The sequence below is a fragment of the Humulus lupulus genome, chromosome 4 (assembly GCF_963169125.1).
Source record: "Humulus lupulus chromosome 4, drHumLupu1.1, whole genome shotgun sequence".
NCBI classification, from domain to species: domain Eukaryota; kingdom Viridiplantae; phylum Streptophyta; class Magnoliopsida; order Rosales; family Cannabaceae; genus Humulus; species Humulus lupulus.
In genome coordinates this window covers 245,207,817-245,231,932 of record NC_084796.1, presented here as the reverse complement: position 1 = coordinate 245,231,932, position 24,116 = coordinate 245,207,817, and the positions used below count along the sequence as shown (strand labels likewise).

The window sequence follows — 24,116 nt, the reverse complement described above, 5'->3', positions numbered from 1 at the left end:
ACAGTTGTTCAATTCAAATGTTGTATTTCTCTAAAACCCTAAATATCTAAGATAGACTATTTTGATTTCATTTTTTAGTCTCTCGTTATAATTTGTGATTAAATCTTTGATAGTTTTATTATATTTTATAGGGATATTTGCGGCATAAGTACCAAATGTTTGGGGTTTGTAACCGGCATAGACCCAATATTTTTTTTAGCAGGGAAAGTACCCAAAGTTAGTAAAACAGTAATTCTGTTAGTGCTCATCCGTTATGTCTTTTAACAAGTGTTATCCCAAAAATCAGAAGTAAATGACATGACAAGCATTAATTACACGTGGCTGACACCTAGTAGAATCTATGTTCGACTATCGACCAGTAAAACACCTAGTGTCATGCGATCAATTCCTTCATACGACCAGCCTGGTCGTACGCACATTATACGCGGAGAAGATCTTAGGCAGTTATGATGGAATCCGAAATTATCTCCCATGATTTCCTGAGTATCCGATTATTTAGGAAAGAATATCTGTAACAAATCAATGTAAATCTTCCCTGAGCTTATAAATAGAAGAAGAAGGCTCAGGGAAGAGGATCCCCAATCCTTTTTCTTTGGAGCTTTGAGATTAGAGAGAAATTACACGAGAATAATTGTATTTTTCTTCAGAGGTTGGTGAAACTCATTGAACCCTAGTTCTTTGATCACTCATTTGAATCTCATTTTAATAACGATTCAAGTGGACGTAGGTTATTACCAGATCTTGGGGCTGAACCACTATAAAATCTTGTGTTCTTATTATTTTCGTCATCACACTCATTTCAACATATTCATTCACCTCAAGCGTATTTCTGACTCCGTGTTAGTTGGCCAAAATCTAGGTCAAAATTTTGGTGCTTTCATTGAGAGCTTGACAGATTACCGTTGAAAGATCAATGGCGAAAACTACCAAGAAAACTGGACAGGTGGCTGGGGCTGCGTTGTCTTACCCTCCTCCTCCTCCTGCAAACGTGGCTGAGGATGAGCCACACTTGGATTTTGATGAGGAAGAAATGGACGATGCGACGCTGAAGAATACCCTAGGGGCGTTGCATGAGGAACTGGCCAACCTAAGGGCAAGCCAGGAAAGTGCTGTCGAAATCATGGCATGGCAGCAACTGGAAATTGAGCGACAACGCCTGGAGCTGAGTGAGAGACAGGCGGAAATGGATCGCCGTCAAAGGGAAGCCATGTCAGCCCTCGAAGCAGCCCTACAGTTGGCTAGGAATCAGGCAGCACCTATCTCGCAGCCTGATCAACCCGCGGATGGACCACCCCAAAGGGGTCCCAATCCTAGCCCGCCTATTCAACCCTCGAGCCCACAAAGGCCCGAGCAGCCCATTGTACCTCAGGAAGATATCCCACCGAGGGATACTGAAGCACAGCCTGTTTCACAGACTGGTCGTGGCAATCCCCCGCAGACAAGGAAGAATAGGGCCGGGCAGCAGCCCCGTAGTCCTAGACGTCATAGGGGCGATGAACCAAATCCCCCGAGCAGAGGACAGCGTCCTTTTGGTAACAGAAGGAACTCAGAGTCCGGCTCTGCGGTCCGAGGACTCCAACGGCATGATAATGCACGGGGACCTACCGACCAGCGCAGGCCACCCTCTAATGCTCAGGAGGTACTAGCTCGGGAGGGCAATCGAGGGAACGATCGATCCCATCGTGACCACTCAAGGTTTAGGGACGATCCTGATTATAATGAAGTCGACTCAGGCAGGGGTAATGCTGGTCGGAGAAACGAACAAAGAGGAGGGGGCAGAAGCCCATCACTTAGGGGTGACTACCCTGAAGGATGTGATGCTGAGGGGCAGCACCAGCATAACAACGTCTTTGATAGGCTCGGACCTAATGAGCAGAGAAGAAGAGACGAAGATCTGCGGGATGTCCTCAACGATCGTCGGGAGCGACATGATGAGTACATCCCCCCAGCAACAGCAGAGGCCCCGGGGATTCCTAGTGCCGTACAAGCCCAGATAGATGCCCTCAACCAGGCAGTGCAACAGCTGGTCGGGGGAAGAACATCTTATATTGACCATGATAGGAGAAAAGGTACTCCTTTCATCCAGAGGATAGCAATGGCAGAAACTCCTAGCAAGTTTAAGATGCTTACGCTTCCAAATTTTGACGGGTATGGTGACCCGGTATCTTATGTCAACAAGTTTGAGATACAAATGGACATTCAGAAAGTGTCCGAAGACGCTCGGTGCAGGATCTTCCCTGCAACACTTTATGACGCTGCACATGAGTGGTTTTTTAAATTCCCTCCTGCAAGTATAATTTCCTGGGAAATGTTTGTAAAAGATTTTTACGGGCAGTTCTATGCGGGTCACGTACACCCTACCGAGGAAAATCAGCTGGTCGAGATACGCTAGCAAAACAGAGAGTCGTTGAAAGACTACGTTCAGCGTTTCATGCGAGCAGCCGCTGGAGCAAAAACGGTGGGTGATGAAGGCAAAATGATGGCCATAATGGCAGGGGTTAAGCATCGTACCCATTTATGGAAGAGCCTCAGAAAGCATGGGGTTAGAACGACCCAGGAGTTTATAGATCGAGCTGATCGCTACATCAAGCTCAAAGACGCCATTGCCAATGAAGGAAAACCCCCAGGCAAAGAGAAGGGGACATCCGAGCCCGCCAAAGCCGCCAATGGGTCGAAACCCAACAGCAATGGCAAAGGCAACGGGAACGGCAATGGAAAGAATGGTGGAAAATGGCCACACAATGAGCCTTCCACCTCGGACAACACAAGGACCAAGGGTAATCGTTATGAACCTCGGTTCACTAACTATACTGCCCTTATTGAGTCTCTGGGAGAGGTATATCAGGCCACGAGCTCCAGTGTGCCTTACAAGAAGCCTGCCCCCTTTCGAAAGGATATTTCAAGAAGAGACACTACCAAGTTCTGTCGTTATCATAACAACTACGGACACGACACCAACGAATGCAACTAGTTGAAGGATGAGATCGAGTTCCTTATCAGACAAGGACACTTGAGAAGATATGTACGGGCCTCGGGAAATTACCAACGAGAAGCTCCAGGTGGCAACGAGCAAGCGCCCACACGCCAACGCTTGCCACCTTTGCAGCCTGATCCCGTAGCCGGCACCTTATTAACCATCTGCGGAGGCTCGCACCTCGCGGGAAACAGGGGCAAGGCCAGGGAACGATATGCGTGGACCCTGCGCCATGACCAGGACATAGAGATGATGGCTGTGGAGGACCGCGCACCTAAAAAGGCTCGATCAGAAGAGGGCGAGATAACCTTCTCTGATAGCGATGCCCAGCATGTCCGATTCCCACACTCCGATCCGCTGGTCGTGGACATCCAAATGGCCAATATGATGGTTAAGAGAGTGCTAGTCGATACAGGAAGTTCAGTGAACATCCTATACAAGTCTTCTCCGGAACGCATGAAGTTGTCCGTTAAGGACTTGGAGCCTTGCAACCAAACAATATACGGCTTCTCTGGCGAGGGACTCGCCCTTGCCGGGTCAATCAGACTTCTAGTGACAGCAAGTACAGCGCCTGCTACTAGGACATTACTCGCTACTTTTATAGTGGTCGATTGTCCTTCGGCGTACAATGTTGTCATTGGAAGACCCATACTGGTTGACCTACAGGCCGTCACCTCCATATGGCACTTAGCCATGAAATTCCCGACAGACGCAGGGGTAGGACGCGTGTTAGGGAACCAGAGAGAAGCCAAGGAGTGCTATAACGCTTCGGTCACGAAGACAAAGAAAGGAATGACAAAAGGTACTCCCCCTGATAGGTTGCAAATGGCAGTTGAAGCACAAGCCCAATCCGATGAAGGAGTCACCAAATAGGGTGTTGCCCAAACTGAGGGTAGAGATTTAGATCCTCGCGTTGGGGATTGTGAAGCTACTGTTGGAGCCGTTGAGGACCTGGAAGAGGTCCAACTCAACGAAAAAGACCCGACTAGAGTAGTAAAGGTCGGGAAAAATTTGGAAGCAATCACGAAACATACAATGGTGGAATTTTTGCGGTGGAACCAGGAAGTCTTCGCCTGGTCGCACAATGACATGGTTGGGATAGATCTTGTAGTTATCAGCCATGTCTTGAACATAGACAAAAGTTTTCCATCAGTACAACAAAAGAGAAGGCTACTCGATAAGGATAGATCGAAAGCCTTAAAGGAGGAAGTCGAAAGACTAAAAGAGAATGGATTCATCCGGGTAGCGTTCTATCCGTTGTGGGTCTCTAATCCAGTGCTGATTCCCAAGCCTAACGGAAAATGGAGAACCTGCGTGGATTTTATAGATCTCAATAAAGCCTGCCCGAAGGATTGCTTCCCACTCCCAAGGATCGACCAGCTGGTCGATGCTACTGCATGACACGAGATCCTCTCGTTCATGGATGCATACTCGGGCTACAATCAGATCAGCATACATCCCCCTGACGAGGATCACACCAGCTTTCAGACCGATATGGGGTTATACTGTTATAAAGTAACACCCTTTGGACTTAAAAACGCAGGTGCGACTTACCAGCGACTAGTTAACCACATGTTCAAAGAGTTAATTGGAGTAAACATGGAAGTATACGTGGACGACATGCTGGTAAAGTCTAGAAAAGCAGAAGGACATGTGAAGGATTTACAAGAATGTTTCGACATTTTGAACAAGTACTAGATGAAATTAAATCCTCTCAAATGTTCTTTCGGAGTTGGATCAGGGAAGTTTTTGGGGTTTATCGTTAATTCAAGAGGAATCGAGGCCAACCCCGACAAGATAAAAGCCCTGATCGATATGAAATCGCCGGAAAAGATCAAGGATGTACAAAGTTTGACTGGGAGAATTGCGGCCCTAAGTAGATTTATTTCCAAATCAACAGATAAATGCGTCCCTTTCTTCAATCTACTTAGGGGCAATAAAAAATTTGAATGGACAGGAGACTGCGAGCAAGCCTTTCAGGATTTAAAAGCCCATATGGCACAACCTCCCGTTCTATCAAAGCCAATCGAAGGAGAAACTTTGTTCATTTACCTGGCGATCACTGAAGTTGCTGCTAGTGCAGTACTAGTACGAGAGGAAGAAGGCGTACAAAAGGCAGTTTACTATGTAAGCAAGAGGCTAATCGGAGCAGAACAGAGGTATCCACCCATCAAAAGGTTAGCATATTGCTTAATCATGGAATGTAGGAAATTACGTTCTTACTTCCAAGCCCATCCAATCATAGTTTTGACCGACCAGCCCCGTCGGTAAGTCCTCCTGAAACCAGAAGCGGCTGGGCGTCTATTAAAATGGGCATTCGAACTAGGGCAGTTCGATATCACATATTAACCGCGAGCATCAGTAAAGGGACAAGTCTTGGTCGATCTCATTGCAGAGTTTACCAAACTCCCAGACGACGAGCAATGCGAAAAACCTAATGCAACCGAGCCTCATGATGAAGCTCCCTCATGGAAGTTGTTTACGGATGGGTCGTCAAACGAATCTCACGCGCGAGCAGGAGTGATATTGATAACGCCGGAAGGGCATCGATTTCACTGTGCCATTAGGTTTGACTTCGTAACCTCGAACAATGAAGCAGAATACGAGGCCCACCTCGCTGGATTACGATTGGCAAAAGACATGAATATAAAGGTGCTTGATATTTACAGTGATTCACAACTGGTGGTGAATCAGGTTCTAGGGGAATATCAAGCACGAGGTCTCAAAATGGGAGCCTACCTGAATAAAACTAAAGATCTGTTGGCACAGTTCTAGAAGTATACCCTCCAGCAGATACCTCAAGACCAGAATTCAAATGCAGATGCCTTAGCCAAACTCGCAAGCGCGAAAGATGCTGACACTCTGAACATCGTGCCAGTAGAAAGATTGAGTGAGCCGAGCATACGAACAGATGTGGCTAGCATGGAAATCCGGATGGAAGATATGTGGATGGCGCCGTACTTGGAGTATCTTACCAGCGGTGCACTGCCAACATATAAGAACAAAGCCAGAACTCTTCAAAGGTAGGCCGCGAGATATATACTGGTCGATGGTTTTTTATACCGAAGGGGATATTCCATGCCACTACTCAGATGTATCATGCCCGAGAAAGCTAAGGAACTGATGAAGGAGGTACATGAAGGCTTTTGCGGAGATCATGCTGGGGGGCAAAGTTGGGCAAAGAAGATTCTAAGGCAGGGCTATTTCTGGCCGACTATGAATGAAGACTCTGTGGAGTACGTGCGGAAGTGCGATAAGTGTCAAAGTGTAGAGTCCAAGAACTTTACTTAGCTATTTGTTTAGTATTATTATAGTATGTTTAGTGTTATCTTTGTTACTATGGATTTTTGGTTCAGACCGGGAATTATTTGGACACTCATAGTAATACTTATAGATTTTCTAAGTTTAACCTATAGTTTAAGAATATTAAGTATAACCTAAGGTTTGATTAATGTGACTGATATTAAGGATTATATTATTATATTATAAGGTTTAGACATCAACCAATAGGATTTTAAGCACATGTTTTGAATGGTAATTAAGGATTAAGTATTTTTGAGGATTAAATTAAATAAGGGTAAAGTTTGAATGTTATAGGGTCAGTCAGCAGCTTTGAGTACGTTGAGGGCTTAGTCAAGGCTGTTTACTCCATTCAAACTTAGCTAAAAATGTGTAAATTCGTGTTTAAATATTCAGCGTATGCCGATATATCGCAGCTATAGGGGGCGATATATCGCAGCACGTAGATACGGAAAACACGAATCGATGCACGGTCGCCTCGGGAACAAAGGTCTAGGCGATATATCGCCTATAGGGGGCGATATATCGCCTCCACCAGCATGTTTTCAAATACATTTGAATTCTTTTCCCTTCAGCCATTCAAACTCCTTCAACAGTCCAGCATCTTCTGAACGAGTCTTCAGCCTCTGCTGAACGATTATTCAAATGATTTTCACCTAAAAAACCATTATTTTTATTCAAGTAAAATCAAGATATTTTCATTCCCAAACTCTATAAATAGGACCTAGTACCCAGCCATTATTCACCATTTGCTCTATGTTCAGAAGCTGCTAGTGTTAAGTGAGTGTGAGAGTGTAAACACTTGGTTTGGGGAAAAACTATAAGCTTAAACATCATAAGCTTATCAAACACTTTGGGAAGTGAGTTCTATAGTATTTCGGTGGAGGTTAGATTGATCTTGCAATCTTTGAGGTAAACCCAAAACTCTAGTTCCTTTCTATATTTTATGTTATTTCCTTTTTCAAAACCTTCTACTCAGTCCCCTAACCTTATTCTTATTTTGGTTAGGGAATCCAAACTCTTAAGCATATAAGTCGGTAAGTATGTTTTTTTTTATGGTTTAGTCTTTCCATCTCTTACATTTCATCTCCTTTCTTAGACTCACTCTTTCTTATGGTTTTAGGAGTGTTCCAAAAGTCCCAACTCAGTCCATAATCCCGGTAACTTTGGTAAGGAAATAGGCTAGAATCAACATGTTATGTGCTTATGTTATCTATATGTTTTATGTTATTAAAAGTGTTATGATATATGTGTATGTTTGTAGGCTTGGGCATATGACCCATATGACTAACAAGACCCCAAATGGGTTATGGGCATATGACCTACTTAGCTAGTAGGACCCCACTAATCCCATGGGCATATGCTTGTTTAGTCTATGGGACCCCAAGTAATAATGGCCATTATAATAAGTGTATGTTATATGTATTATGTTAAGTCTTTATGTTTTCTTATGAAATTATGTATATGACTTTGTGTTAGATTTTCCTTACTGGGCATTAGGCTCACTCCTTTCTGTTTATGTGTAGGAAAATAAGCTTAGAGGCGGTAAGATTCGTGACGCTTGGAGGAAGTGTATCGATGATGAATGGAGTCAAGGGGCCGAGCGTTATTCGATTCGAGGATATAGTCTCCTTTTATGTTTTTTATGTGTATTTTCCGCATTATGATGTAATGTCTTTTATTTTAAACCATGTTTTGTTTTAAAGACAATGGGATCCCAAAATCCTTCTTAGTATTCTGTTTATTTGTAAATAACTCTTATTTTTCAAGTTACTTAATAAATTATGGTATTTTCGTAAAAATGTAAGTTTTATGTATAGTTTCGATAATGGTCCAATTAGTCTAGATTAGTGGGTCATTACACAAAGATTTTCCAAAATTCCACGCGCAGCTCCAAACGAATTAAAGCAGATGCAGAGTCCATGGCCTTTCGCAGTATGGGGCATAGACTTGATTGGCTCACTGCCAACCATAAAAGGTGGAGTAAAGTACGCAATCGTAGCAGTCGACTACTTCACCAAATGGGCCGAAGCTGAACCACTCGCTACCATAATGACCACGAAAGTTCTTGACTTTGTCATCAAAAACATTATTTGTCGATATGGTCTGCCTCGAAAGATTGTCTCAGACAACGGAACCCAATTTGACAGTGACTTATTTACAGACTTCTGTGAAAGACACGGAATTATTAAAAGCTTTTCCTCAGTTGTGCATCCGCAAGCAAATGGACAAGTAGAAGCCGTGAATAAAACACTCAAATATACCATGAAGAAAAGGCTAGAAGACGCAAAAGGAGCATGGCCAGAATAGTTTCCCGAAGTCCTTTGGTCGTATAGAACGTCTCACCGAACAGCGACAGGCCATACTCTGTTTTCCTTAGCATACGGATATGAAGCCATGTTTCCAGTCGAGTTAGATCCGCTCTCACATCGACGAATTACATATGACCAGGATCAGACAGTCAATTAATGATGGGGTCCCTAGACTCAATAGAAGAAATACGAGAAAAAGCCCAACTTCGAGTAGCTGCGTACCAGCAAAAAGTTGCCCGGTACTTTAATTCAAAAGTAAAAGAAAGAAAATTCAACGTCGGAGAGCTAGTGCTACGACGAGTTTTCTTGAATACCTGCGACCCCACTGCTGGAGTACTCGGACCAAATTGGGAAGGACCATACCAGATCCAAGAAGTCCTTCACCTGGGTACCTACAAAATTGCACGCTTAAATGGAGATCTTGTTCCACGCTACTGGAATGGAGAACACCTGAGCAAGTACTACCAATGAACAGTCTTTCTTAAAGGACTGGCTTGTATTAATTTGTACTTTTTACAAGTTTCGGAAAAGGGTTAGCCGCGTTGTATGGCTAATCGCTTATAAGTGTAAGATCTTTCTTTTTAAGATCACTCGTACATACATGTTAGTCCATTTTAATACGAGATTATAAGGGACTGTGCGCAGCCAGTCATTCTTGCAAACCTTTGTAAATTTATTTTTACAAGTATTTGTTCATTATGTGTGTTGTTTTGCTGTATTACAAGCGTTGAACTTCATAACGAGCAGCAATGTTCGAACAGGTCGTGGTCAAGGCAAGTGACCAAGGACCTAAAGCTCCTCGATCACTTGGGGGCATATAAGGTACATCGATAGCAAAGCATACCATGAGGTATGTAAACACATGAACAAAATAAGTGAAAGCATGCTACGGTACTTAGAGCATTTTTCAAAATTTATGTTTTGATAAATCAAACCAAAGTACTATGCTAAGTTCGGTCATGCAAACATGTATTATAATAAAAGAAACATTATAATATCAATAAGGCAATCGTTTACACCGCAAGCATTAGTGCTCGGATGTAAATATGAAATTAAAAGGAAAAAGCCTTTACACTGCGAGCAGTATTGCTCGGATGTAATTGTTCAAGTGCAAGTAAAAAAGCTGCCCTTGCAGCAATAAAAGAAAATTGTCTTTACAAGTAGGCCCGTGGGCCGTAAAAACTATAAAAGATAAAGAAAAAAGAGTTATTTCGGAGCAGGAGGGTCTTTTGGAGCAGGAGCACTCTTATCAGCTGGAGGATCAGCATTAGCACCAGCAGCAGGGGTCTTGGCCTTAGCTCTCCCTTCTGCCTCCAACCGAGCAGTGCACTGCGTCATCAGCGCCCTTTGCAGCCTCTCAGAGAGGTAGTCGATTTTGGCCCCTTGGTTGTGTTTCTAGAAATCATAGAAACTTAGGAAGGTGGCTTCCTTATACTTTTTTAGATTTCTGGCCCCATCCTCCTCAAGCTCCTAATTGCGCTCTTCAAGCTCCTGAACGCGCCCTTTGAGTTCCTGCACCCGTCCCTCGAGCCTTTTGGACTCCTCCCTACTGCCAGCCAGGTCAAGTTGGGCCTGCTTACACTCCTAGGTAACAAGTACAGCGCTTTCCCTCCAGGTCTTACGCTCTTCGTGGGCCTGCCTCAATGTCTCTTGTGATTCCTGAAACTGCAGGGTGAGAGTGGACTGGTCCTCGCATAACTGCTCGTTCGGCTTGGCCAGCTCCTTGTTCTCCACAAGCAGATTGTTGTTGTCCTCGAGCAGCTTGGCGTTAGCAGTCTCAAGTGCTTCCTTGGTCTGGGCCAACTTGGATTCGTAATTCTTCTCTCGAGAGACCAACACCCCAGCACGGCGCCAGCCAACAGTCATAGACAGCATCGCCTGAAGAAAAAATAAGAAAAGTCAGGAAAAGAAGTATAATATAAGCCATGAAGTAGCAAAAGATGACTTACGCTGGCTAGCTCATTCATCCCCCTGTTGATGACCTGGTCGACGTCCATAGTGACGGTGTCATTGATGGCGACTTGAGTGCGTTTGTGCTTCGAGAGCCGATATATTCTCTCCCTGGCCATGCCAACTATGTTGCTGGGCAGGGAGCCTTCGGACAAATGGTCCAAGGTCTCTTTGTCTGCGGCCTTTGAGGAAGGCCGAGGATTGACAGGCGTGGGAGTCTGCTGCTCGGAGGCAGGTGGATGTGGTAGGTCCTCCTTGGAAGGGGCGTCGGCGGGAGCATCTTTTGTTCGGGCCTTCTTCAAAGGGGTCTCGCTACTTTCCCCTTGAGCCCTTTTACTATCCTTCTTCGGGACAAAAGAGTCAGCAGCAGCTTGGTAATGCTCAAAGAAGTCCCCGGAGTCCATGCCTGCACAAAGAGTAACAGTTCAAACAATGAGATTAAAGGGTCGCGGAAAAACAGAGATTAGAGTAGAAGGATTACAAAAGTAAGGTACCCGAGCTACACCTACTGGTCTTAACATTATCTACTGAACTACCTAGTTCCTGGAAGAAATATGAATTTAAAGAAGGAGCGTTCCTAAAATTTCCATCCCCATCAAATAGGTGGAAGAGAATTGGCAAGTTATTTAAAAACGAGAATGGTGTACCGTATACATCCAACGAGTCGTCAGACTGTTCGGCAGGCTCAGCAGCCTTTTGTTTCCCCTTGCCCTTGGGGACCGATGGTTCTGCTGCTTGGTGGGGAACAGTAGGCTCCCTGATTGTAACCCCAGTTGGCCTCCTCCTAGGAGGGGTGCCTAAGGTTGGTGCTTGGGTCCCTGCTCAGGTCCCACATCAGCATGGACACCACCCGCCGCGGGTTCGCTGGTCGCAGGTTGGGAGCCCTTAAGACGAGCCAACCTAAGGTTGGCCTCATTGATCAAGTTTTTTACACACTTAGCAGCATTTGACATACTGGCTAAGAGTGCTGCCCTCGACTCCCTTCCTGGAGTGGGGGTCGGTTGTAACCATGGACCTGGAACACAATCGAACAGTGAAGTATTACGACAAGAAAGATTTAAAGTACAGGAACTACTGGTTTAAGGATCATTATTTTCCTTACCTCCTCGAGTGAAGGCCAGATTATCCGTGGCGATGTCGGGCGTAAGGAAGTACTCCAGATGATACTTCCCCATGTTGGAGATATGAGTGGTCTTGGACAGAAAGGTGCGTCCGGTCTCCTGGTGGCAAAAATGGAAAAACCCCGTACCGTCTTGGTTGGGGTTGGACTTGAGGTCAAACAGATAATTGACCTCATGAGGAGAATGGACTGGCCATTTCTTGAGCTTGTAAAGGATATAGAGCGCGGCCAGCATCCTATACTCATTCGGGGTAATTTGAAAAGGGGCCACCTCGAAGTAATTTGCCACCCCTTGAAAAAATGTATGAAGAGGCAGGGTGGCACCCGCCTCGATATGGTATCTCGACCAGGCACTGTAAGCCCCCCCCCCCCCCCTGGCAGGTTGGCTCGCTGGTTGATGGAAGGTCTGACTAGAGTCACCCCCATCAGATTGTATTTATTTAAATAGTTGGTTACCATGCGAATTGTCACCGTACTTGGGGAAACCACGTGCCACTCGACAGTCGCCTGGTCGGCATGGCGAGGACGGGCATGCCTCTGAACTTTAGTTTCAGGAGGGAATTCACCTTGACCACTGGTCGAGGGGGCATCAGCAGGAGGCTGACTTGGAGAAGAAGGGTTGCGTCTTTTTCTAGCCTTAGTTTTTGTTCTTGACATTTTCTGGGTAGGAGCTGGTGATGGATTTGGGTTAGAACGTGAAAATGGGATTTCTGGAATCAGCGTGGATGGATTCTCTTCGCCTTCGAGCAGTTGGGCTAAGAGTTCATCTTCGATAGGTCTTTCTCCCCCCAAGGGTCTTGCATATGAATTGCAAATAGACAATGGAGGAGATAAGACACAATCCGCGAAGTAGTGTGGGAAGTTGGGATAACGTTACTCGTGCCTAAATAACCAGCAGCATCCTAATCCTACACTAACTTCAACGTGGGTAGTTTAAAAGATGGATGAAAACAAAAAGGAAAGGAAACTGTTTTCTGAAAAGAACTTTTTTCGACTCCTGAAGGGCGGGAAATTTTTTTGATTTTTTCACCTGGCTTAAAGGTTGAATCTTTCGTCAACCTAAAGTCCCAAATCAGAGATTCTATCTATCAAAGTATCGACCTAACCTATACAAGGCATAAAGACGCACTTTTACCAAATAGTGGGCGGTTTATACCAAAAAACCCTATTCAAGAACGCAGAAATATCAGAGCATAAAGACGGCATGCATGGCGTAATAGAGAGCTTAAAAGATGGAGTCCTTACCTAAGAGAAGATGGAGATTCAAAAGAAAATGAAGACTTGAATTGGAAGACCTTTGGCTAAGCATCGGACTGGTAGTCGAAGCTCTGAACTCTGGTGCAAGGTCTTGAGAATATCGGCAAAGATGATGAGTAAAAATTTCTTAATGGAAAAGGAAAGTTTACTTATAGGGATTGAGGGTATGGCAAAAAGGCAGTAATCATCACTTCCCACTTTCGAAACGTGGGGAAGTGTATAAGCCCTCAAAAGTGTCTTTTTGGAAACTGAAAAGGCTTGATTAGACATAATTATGTCACGGTTTTCGAAAACGCACGGGAGTTCTGGCAGACATCATGGGGATATGAAGGTTGTTCCTTTAAGTTTCTTTATTGCTGGTCGCATTAAACAAACTTGGGGGGCAAATGTTATCCCAAAAATCAGAAGTGAATGACATGGCAAGCATTAATTACACGTGGCTGACACCTGGCAGAATCTATGTTCGATTATCGACCAGTAAAACACCCAGTGTTATGCGATCAGTTCCTTCATACGACCAGCCTGGTCGTACGCACATTATACGCAGAGAAGATCTTAGGCAGTTATGATGGAATCCGAAATTATCTCCCATGATTTCCTGAGTATCCAATTATTTAGGAAAGAATATCTGTAACAAATCAATGTAAATCTTCCCTGAGCTTATAAATAGAAGAAGAAGGCTCAGGGAAGAGGATCCCTCGATCCTTTTTCTTTGGAGCTTTGAGATTAGAGAGAAATTACACGAGAATAATTGTATTTTTCTTCAGAGGTTGATGAAACTCATTGAACCCTAGTTCTTTGATCACTCATTTGAATCTCATTTTAATAACGATTCAAGTGGACATAGGTTATTACCAGATCTTGGGGCCAAACCACTATAAAATCTTGTGTTCTTATTATTTTCGTCATCACACTCATTTCAACATATTCATTCACCTTAAGCGTATTTCTGACTCCGTGTCAGTTGGCCACAATCTGGGTCAACAATAAGCTTATTGGCCCAACATGTGTCACTTTGTGGTTGATCCAACTCATAAATATTTAAAAAAAATAATTTTAATTGATTTTAAAATAAAAAATTAAACAAAAACCTTTTAATTACAAAGAAAATAAAATCAAAATTTATTTAAAACTATTAAACCTAAAAATAAACAATTAAAATAAACCTAAATACAAAATTAAAAAAAAACCAAACAAATTAGTGATGGTCTTAGTGACTGGGTTCTTATTTCGTTTATTGAGTTGCCATGGCCAACAAAACTCTGGACACTGATAAAGGTCAAAATTATTAACAATTATGTATTTTATCAATGAACATGGGTTTGTAAGCGGGAAATTTGACTTTTTATGCTTATTAGGGGGCTGTAATTCAAAAAAATGCTAGGCATTTTTATCATTACAAAATAATGCTAATTCATTTTAGCATACCCAAAATACCCCTCTCATTTTGAACCTCCCACTTCTCTCTTCAGTTTTCCCTCTCTCTCTTTCTCTCAGTACACTTCCTCCCCCACTGAGACCCTACCCCCCACCGACGTCGATTCTCCGACTCCCCACACGACAACCGTCGTCATTGACTGCCCGAGACCGCCCACCGAGATCGACGTCGATTCTCCAACTCCTTCGTCAATTCCCCGCACGACGACCGCATCTTCTCCGCGTCGATTCCCCGAGACCTCCCTCCTCCGCCTCAACGGTCCCTGACCCACTAAGGAAAAGTTTAAGGTCGATTCCCCGAGACCTCCCTTGTTGTGAATGTTGCATATGGTGTGTATATATATGATTATATGTATTTTTTTTTTTTTGTGTGAATGTTGTGACATTTTTCGTTTATTGCATACTTTACGCATTTTTTTGAGCATATTGATCTGCTTTGTTTGAGTATTTTGGAATGGGTATGTTGAAAGACGACTGTGAGTTTTTGTAACGCCCCAACTCCTGGGACCGTTACGGTGTGCCTTGTAAATAGTGCTAAACTCGCTAATCGAGTCATTTGGCCAAAATCGTGATCTAAGTATGATTAGCGGTTTAGGGATTAAACATTTTGGTTAAGATATAACGTTTCACTAGAACGTTTAACATATACATTGGGATCCCGAAAATACAATTCAGAGTTTATTACAGAAAATATTTACAACAGGCCGTTCTAAGCGGCAAAACAGGGTTCAACCCTAGTTCCACTTTAAACCTCGACCGTGGCGGTCGAGTAGCTGCATATGTACACGTCATCACCTAAGCCCTCCAACTCAAGGATGGTCTAGCTTCCTCTTGCCTTTACCTGCACCACATAGCACCCGTGAGCCGAAGCCCAGCAAGAAAACATAATGCTTTTCATAAATATTATCAAATGATTATCATTAGAACCACACTGAACATAAAGCTTTCAAACCAATGGGTGCACATCACATGATTCTAGCGGGAGAGTGGCTGTTACATAAGCCACTAGCCTCCAAGCTCTCTTTTCTAGCGGGAGAGTGGCTGTTAGGTAAGCCACTAGCCTCCAAGCTCTACTTTCTAGCAGGAGAGTGGCTGATAGGTAAACCACTAGCCTTCAAGCTCTGTTTATTCATCGACCCTCAGGGTCGGTCAGGCATTAATGATCCTTGAGTCATTCAATGCTAGTAATCGATTAGATCTAATCTCTGTTGGCTTGCGTGATACACGCTAAGGCCGTTCTGACAAGTAAGTCAGCGCTTCCTGACCTGTGTCCAGTAACACTGCTGAGCCTGACAAATAAGTCACAGCCTCACAGCTGATACTAACACTTTTGTCGATTCTGACTAATTAGTCAGTACCATACACAAGTAAGCAATGCTATCAATATGTATCATATGCCAGTTATCCAAGAATAGGGCATTCAGCATGCTTACTAAATAGTTTCTAGCACAGTCATGATCATGCACAAACTCAGAGACTCAAGCTCTGACCAATCTCATATTCATCGTTCATGGCATGCCCTATCACATGTTTCTCGTGCATTACATGCATCACACTTAATCATCCAGCACGCCTCAATAATAATCATATGCAAATGGACAAGATTTTCCAAGCATTCATTATGCTAACAATGTTTACATTTAATCACCCAACATGCATCAATCATAGCCATGTGTAATGACCCACTAATCTAGACTAATTGGACCATTATCGAAATTATACATAAAACTTACATTTTTACGAAAATACCATAATTTATTGAGTAACTTGAAAAATAAGAGTTATTTACAAATAAACAGAATACTAAGAAGGATTTTGGGATCCCATTGTCTTTAAAACAAAACATGGTTTAAAATAAAAGACATTACATCATAATGCAGAAAATACACATAAAAACCATAAAAAAAACATAAAAGGAGACTATATCCTCGAATCGATTAACGCTCGGCCCCTTGACTCCATTCATCATCGATACACATCCTCCAAGCGCCACGAATCTTTCCGCCTCTAAGCTTATTTTCCTGCACATAAACAGAAAGGAGTGAGCCTAATGCCCAGTAAGGAAAATCTAACACAAAGCCATATACATAATTTCATAAGAAAACATAAAGACTTAACATAATACATATAACATACACTTATTATAATGGCCATTATTACTTGGGGTCCCATAGACTAAACAAGCATATGCCCATGGAATTAGTGGGGTCCTACTAGCTAAGTAGGTCATATGCCCATAATCCATTTGGGGTCTTGTTAGTCATATGGGTCATATGCCCAAGCCTACAAACATACACATATACATATCATAACACATTAATAACATAAAACATATAGACAACATAAGCACATAACATATTAATTCTAGCCTATTTTCCTTACCAAAGTTACCGGGATTATGGACTGAGTTGGGACTTTTGGAACACTCCTAAAACCATAAGAAAGAGTGAGTCTAAGAAAGGAGATGAAATGTAAGAGATGGAAAGACTAAACCATAAAAAAAAACATACTTACCGACTTATATGCTTAAGAGTTTGGATTCCCTAACCAAAATAAGAATAAGGTTAGGGGACTGAGTAGAAGGTTTTGAAAAAGGAAATAACATAAAATACAGAAAGGAACTAGAGTTTTGGGTTTACCTCAAAGATTGCAAGATCAATCTAACCTCCACCGAAATACTATAGAACTCACTTCCCAAAGTGTTTGATAAGCTTATGATGTTTAAGCTTATAGTTTTTCCCCAAACCAAGTGTTTACACTCTCACACTCACTTAACACTAGCAGCTTCTGAACATAGAGCAAATGGTGAATAATGGCTGGGTACTAGGTCCTATTTATAGAGTTTGGGAATGAAAATATCTTGATTTTACTTGAATAAAAATAATGGTTTTTTAGGTGAAAATCATTTGAATAATCGTTCAGCAGAGGCTGAAGACTCGTTCAGAAGATGCTGGACTGTTGAAGGAGTTTGAATGGCTGAAGGGAAAAGAATTCAAATGTATTTGAAAACATGCTGGTGGAGGCGATATATCGCCCCCTATAGGCGATATATCGCCTAGACCTTTGTTCCCGAGGCGACCGTGCATCGATTCGTGTTTTCCGTATCTACGTGCTGCGATATATCGCCCCCTATAGCTGCGATATATCGGCATACGCTGAATATTTAAACACGAATTTACACATTTTTAGCTAAGTTTGAATGGAGTAAACAGCCTTGACTAAGCCCTCAACGTACTCAAAGCTGCTGACTGACCCTATAACATTCAAACTTTACCCTTATTTAATTTAATCCTCAAAAATACTTAATCCTTAATTACCATTCAAAACATGTGCTTAAAATCCTATTGGTTGATGTCTAAACCTTATAATATAATAATATAATCCTTAATATCAGTCACATTAATCAAACCTTAGGTTATACTTAATATTCTTAAACTATAGGTTAAACTTAGAAAATCTATAAGTATTACTATGAGTGTCCAAATAATTCCCGGTCTGAACCAAAAATCCATAGTAACAAAGATAACACTAAACATACTATAATACTACTAAACAAATAGCTAAGTAAAGTTCTTGGACTCTACACCATGCATGTCATATTCAGTAGCCAATCAACATGCATCATAATAGCCATGCACGTCATGCTCAATAATCAACCAACATGCATCCATAATAACCATGCATGTCACATATACACAGGGTGCAGTTTTCTTACCTCAGATTCGAGCTAGTACCAATATAAGAACGATCCTTGAGAACGATCAACCTTTAAGTCCTTAGCGGTCACCTAATCATAACCATATATGGAATACCATTAATAACATGATAATAAAAAGGTTCCACACCAATATCTAGCCCCCAAGAGATCAATCCAAACTAATCCAAGTAGCAGGGACACTCCCGAGGCCCATAGCTAAGTTCACGGGGTCAAAACGAGCAAACGGGGCGAAAACAGGGCAAGGGCTGCGGCCCCCAGGGTTCTCTGAGGCAAGGGCCGCGGCGCCCTCCATCAAGGGCCGCGGCGCCCAGCAAGCACAAATTCCTGACACCTGCTTCATCGAACTAGGGCCGCGGCGCACAAGAACAGGGCCGCGGCCCCCAACCCTGGGCCTTTCCCAAACGCGTTTCAAGCACTCCAAATCTTCCAAAAACATACCCAAACATTCCCCAATCATCAAATCAAAGTTCCCAAGCTTCCTTATACTCCAAAACCCTCAAAACCCAAAGCTCAAACCGACCAAAAACTCAACAATTAACAAAGTCCAATTCTAAGCTTTAAAACTTTAAAGACTTAAAACTTCAAACTTAGATTACCTTCGATTGGGTTGTTTCTCGTCAAATCATTCGGTTAAGAAGCTTTTAATCTTTCCTAGGATCGCTACGCCTCGACCCTCGCTTGATTCCGACTCCTAGAACTCAAGATTTCCTCAAAAAGGTTCAAACGGTAAAACAGACTGTTTTGAGAGAGAACGAGAAGTTTCTAACGTACGTTCTTATCTGTCAAGCTACTTCAAGCTTAAGTAACCTCAAATAAAACCTAGTGCTCGGGGTCCCGAAAACACCCCCGGGGACACTATAGTCAAAACTTCCAGAATTTCACATTGATCTCAAATATTCCCAATCTATCACCAAATAAACATTTCTATTACCCCAAAATTGACCCCGTTATGACAAAACCGCTAACTCATAATCTAAGATCGTCTCATGCCTCATAGCTCGAATATATCTCCAAAATAATGAAATCTCATTCACATATTACAATACGCACCCAATAGGCCAAATTACCAAAATGCCCTTATCATTTTAAATACTCCCATACACATGCATTTATCATCATATAATAATATAGTTCACATTAACATGCATATATTCATTTTATAACATATTAAATCAATTATGGCCCTCCCGGCCTCCTAATCAAGGTCCTAAACCTTATTAGGAAATTTGGGGCATTACAGTTTTTGCCTGGTTTTTTTGATGTTGCTCGATGGTTTGATGGGGGGTTCGATGTTATTTGATGGGGGGTTCGATGAGCATCAATGGGTAGGCATTTAGGGGGTTCGATGCATACTTGATGGGTAATCGATAAGGGTTCGATGCATACTCGATTGGGTTCAATGGTGGTTAGGTCATTTTGGGTTTAAGGTTTGTGCTCCTGTGATTTGATACATGCTCGATCATGGTTCGATGCATGCTTGATGGTCATTCGATGCATGCTCGATTGGGTTCGATAGGGCAGGCCCATTATGGGTTCCAGGTTTAAACCTAAGAAATTAGATGCATGCTCGATGGATTAGGTTTTATGTTGGGTTCGATGCATGCTCTAGGGTTGTTCGATAGGGTTCGATGGGTGTTCGATGAGTACTCGATAGAGGTTCGATGGGTGTTCGATGCATGCTCGATGGTCATTCGATGCATGCTCGATTAGGTTCGATAGGGTAGGCCCATTATGGGTTCCAGGTTTAAACCTAAGAAATTAGATGCATGCTCGATGGGGGTTCGATGCATGCTCGATGGATTGGGTTTTATGTTGGGTTCGATGGTGGTTCGATGCATGCTCTAGGGTTGTTCGATGGGTACTCGATAGGGGTTCGATGGGTGTTCGATAGGGGTTCGATGGTTGCATGTATGTTTATTGATGTATTTTTCACGTGACTTTGTTTAACTGTATTATTTTTATCTTTATGTTTTGCAGATGTTGAAGTTTCTTTTACCCTTGACATATCACTTTCCTGGACGAGTCACATATATGGGCAATGGTTACTTTAAAACAATCAAGGACAAGTTTGAGGAGCTCGGGTTGATAGAAAGAGTGAATGAATCCCTTTTCAAACAATTTTTCATGGCTGAGAAGTTAGGCTTCTCTGCATCTCTCATACATCAATTAATGTTGTCAAGATCCAGTGTATCAAAAAGGATGAGTTGCATTTACATTTAGGATCTAGACCCTATAGATTTGGTAGAGGCGAGTTTGCTTCGGTTACGGGGTTGAACTTCAGTTCCGGGCCATCTGAGACTGATTTGAAGAAACACTTGACTAGTTACCGCTTAATCAAGGAGTACTTTAATGATGAAGAAATAGTGAAGATAATGCATTTGGAGGCTGCTTTAAAAAACTGCACTGTAGTTGAAGATGCCTACAAGTTGGGCCTATGTTTCTTTTTTGATGGGGGTTTTACTTGCACAAGAGGGCAAGTTAAATGTCTGGATAGATTCGCTGAAGATGGTGGAGGACACTGAGTACTTCTTTACTTACCCATGGGGGAATGTGTCTTTTAACAAGCTTATGGATTCATGTAAAAAAGACATGCATCATCAGAAGAGGAACTATGAGAAGAAGAAGGAAGTTAAGGGGAAACAGAAAGAAGCAAAATACAATTTGTATGGTTATGTCCCTACATTGGAGTATTGGGCATAGGAATCCATCCAGCAGTTTGCACGTGAGTATGGCATTAACCATGTAAACCAATTTCCTAGGATGCTCAATTGGTCGAGCAATAAGGAGCGTCCTATTTCGAAGGCCGACCTTGCACCGATGTTCAAGAAGACGAGTGTAAGTTCTGCTATATTATGTCAAAGTAGAGTATTCTTTGGTGGTTTCAAACTAACGTAAGGCTTTGTATTTGATGCTGTTGATTGTTCATGTTGAAGCCCCGACCTTCGGAGATAGATTATTATAGCGCCCTGACGGAGGGTGATGCTCCCTTGTATCCCGGGTTGGGCCAAGAAGAAGAGGTAGAAACTCCCACTGATTTTGAGAAAGTGGCGGAGATAGCTGCTGAGGTTGCGAAGGCAGCCAATATTTTTGTTGATGGCCCTGATGATGAGGATACCCCAGTCCCCATCGGCCCCACACCCTCGGCCCCAGCCCCATCGGTACACCCTAATCGTAATCAACCTGATTTGCGGGATGTGTTGGAGAGGTTGGAGCGAGTCGAGAGTCGTCAGGATACCATCCTAAAGAACCAGACGGTCATCATGGATGCTGTCAATAAGATCTTGACATTCCTACAAGATCTTCCAAATGATTCTGATTCCAACTCACTTGACCTCCCAGATGATTTTGACGTACATTACATAGGCACTCCTCCCCCGATAGTACTCACAGCAAATCCTGAGACCCCAAGTGTTGCTATTATAGAACTTGGGGATGTTGCTGGTGTAGAGGTTGAATTGGACAAGAGGAAAAGACGCAAACCTAAGAAATTTGAAGACTACACCGACCCAACCAGAAAGAAAGCTCGTTTAGATGCGATTGATGACATGCCATTAGTCCTCGACCCTCTGAAGAAGCCACTTGCTACGTAGTATAGGACGATCGACAAGTGGTTGCTTGGAGATATTACGAACAAGACGAAGAGGGATGTGGTTTGGGTTCATGAGGTTTGATAGGGGTTTGATGGGGTTCGATAGGCAGATGGTTTGGGTTCATGGGGTTCGATAGGGGTTTCGATAGTGGTTCGATAGGCTGATTAATTGCTTTCCTATCATTTTTGCAGCATATTGATGCGGCCGAGCATATGCTACGTAGGTGTCGACAGTTCTATCCCGGGGCGTATCAGCAAGATGTTGTTGTGATGAATATTATGTTCTCACAAGTGGTACCGGCCTGTTATGATGCATATCAGAATGCCAAGGAAGCGGATAAGAAAAGGTTTTTGTGGGATTTAGATGTGATATCAATGATTACGGGAATTGACAATTAATTTTTGGCATCGTGGAAGGGAGTAGACATTGTATATTGGTGCCAGAACTACCTTCAAGCGCATTGGTTTGCAGTTGAAGCCTCCATTTCTACTTGGACTCTGAATGTTTATGATTCAGACATGACAGTGATAAATGATAAACAACTGCAATCGTTTATGAAGTCATGGTCTACTTTGTTCCCATCGTTGTTATTGCAGTCACAACTTTTCAAGGACGACCCTCGGTTGACGATTCCACCTGGAGCCAAAAGATGCAAAGAGTTCAACGTGCACCGCATGCCAGTTGATTCAGTACCCCAAAACAAATTCAGGTAATCAAAATTCTAGTTTTTAATCAAGTTTTTTACATTAAATTCTACGTTGATTTTGTTACTAATGCAGTTTATGTTTCGTTCACAGTGGAGATTGTGGTGTGTACGCCATCAAGCACATCGAACACTTATTGGGTAGGCTACCACTTCACACGATCTGCGATGACAACATGGAGTTGTTCAGAAACAAATGGACAATTGACTTATGGTATCAGAATGTTAGACATTGAATATTCTCTTCTTGTTATATTTATTTGCTTAAAATTTAGGTTATTAAGAATTTTTTTTTAGTTGAGCATCTTTTTATTAACGACCAAAATTCATTAACGACAATAAAAAAAACAAAACAAAAAATAACCTTCAACTTCAAGTTTAAATAAAATACAACAAAAAATAAACTCAAAGTCGAGCTTTGCATGAGGACTTGTTGTGGGCACGACCACCACATCTACTGCACTAAACATTGTAACTGGTTTTTCCCCGCCGGATGGCCAACAATTTGTCCTTGGTCTTCCTAGCTTAGGCTTTTTTGGACGACCAACTTGTTGTTTCTCTATGGGTACACCAACTACCATATTCTTAATGTCATCTGGAAGTATCCAGTCATCCTCGTTCCCAGTTGGGTAAATGGTTTCTTTGTACGAATTCCTCCATGACTCAATGGTGTAAAACGATGAACACAAAGAGTAAAGGTTCACTCCACGCTCTATAGCTGCTGCAGCTGCATGGGGACAAGGTGTGCCTATAAGCTGGAATACCCCACACGAGCATGATTATGTCATCAAATTCACCTCAACATTGCTGTCTACACCAGTTACATGAAACTCGAATTGACCAAGGGCATAAACATTCATGGACCTTCCTTTGTCAGCATTGTTCGATACATCTGCCTCCATTAGGGTGGATAATTTGATGGTAGTCTTCTCTATCACACTACGTCGTTCAGAAAACCAAGACTGTAGTGTGAACCGAATGAATTCTAAAAAAATTGTAACTGGAAAGGTTCTTGCATCCTTGGTCTTGTTGTTGAAGCTTTCAACGTAGTTGCTTGTCATTATATTGTATCGTTTTCCAGGAAAGAAAGGACAAGACCACTTATCGAAACCAATTCCCTCCAAATAGGCAGCTATAGGAGGATCCATTCGCTTAATATTTTCAAAATGCTTTAGAAATTCGGTCTTCTTCCATGCATAGGCTGCTGCCCACATCTCACTGTGATAATGATTAGTCTTGAACTTAACTTTCACATTCATACTAATGTGATGGTAGCATGCACCGTGGTAGGCATCAGGAAAGACAGCCTCTAGAGCATGAATAATACTAGCATGCCTATCCGACACGAAAGCCAAGTCATCAACGTCCCTAATGGCTTCCTTCAACTTCGTCATGAAATGTTTCCACGAGTTGTGGTTCTCACTATCCACCAACCCGAACACAATTGGATATAAATGAATATTCGCATCCAAAGCAACGATACATAGCATGTGACCACCGTACTTATTCTTCATGAATGTGCCATCCACACATATCACAAGACGACAAAATTTGAATCCCCTCCTACAAACTCCAAGGGCAAAGAAGCAATATAGGAAACGACCATCTTCAGTGACAAAATCAGTAATTGTACCTGGATTCTTTTGCTGCAACATGTGCAAGTAGGATGGCAACATGCAATACGAATCCTCATATGTCCCCCTAACATACGTAAGTGTCTTCTCTCTACATCCCCATGCCTTTTCATAACTCATA

The 24,116-nt window shown here is 42.6% G+C and overlaps 1 long non-coding RNA gene across 1 annotated transcript; it reads right to left on the bottom strand.

Moving 5' to 3' along the window:
* Window positions 1-16,251: 16,251 nt before the first annotated feature.
* On the bottom strand, window positions 16,252-16,895 carry LOC133829502 (uncharacterized). The gene is made up of 3 exons (XR_009891813.1): window positions 16,865-16,895; window positions 16,733-16,778; window positions 16,252-16,371 (listed from the first exon to the last, which is right to left on the bottom strand). It is a non-coding gene; the product is annotated as an uncharacterized LOC133829502 (long non-coding RNA).
* Window positions 16,896-24,116: the final 7,221 nt, after the last annotated feature.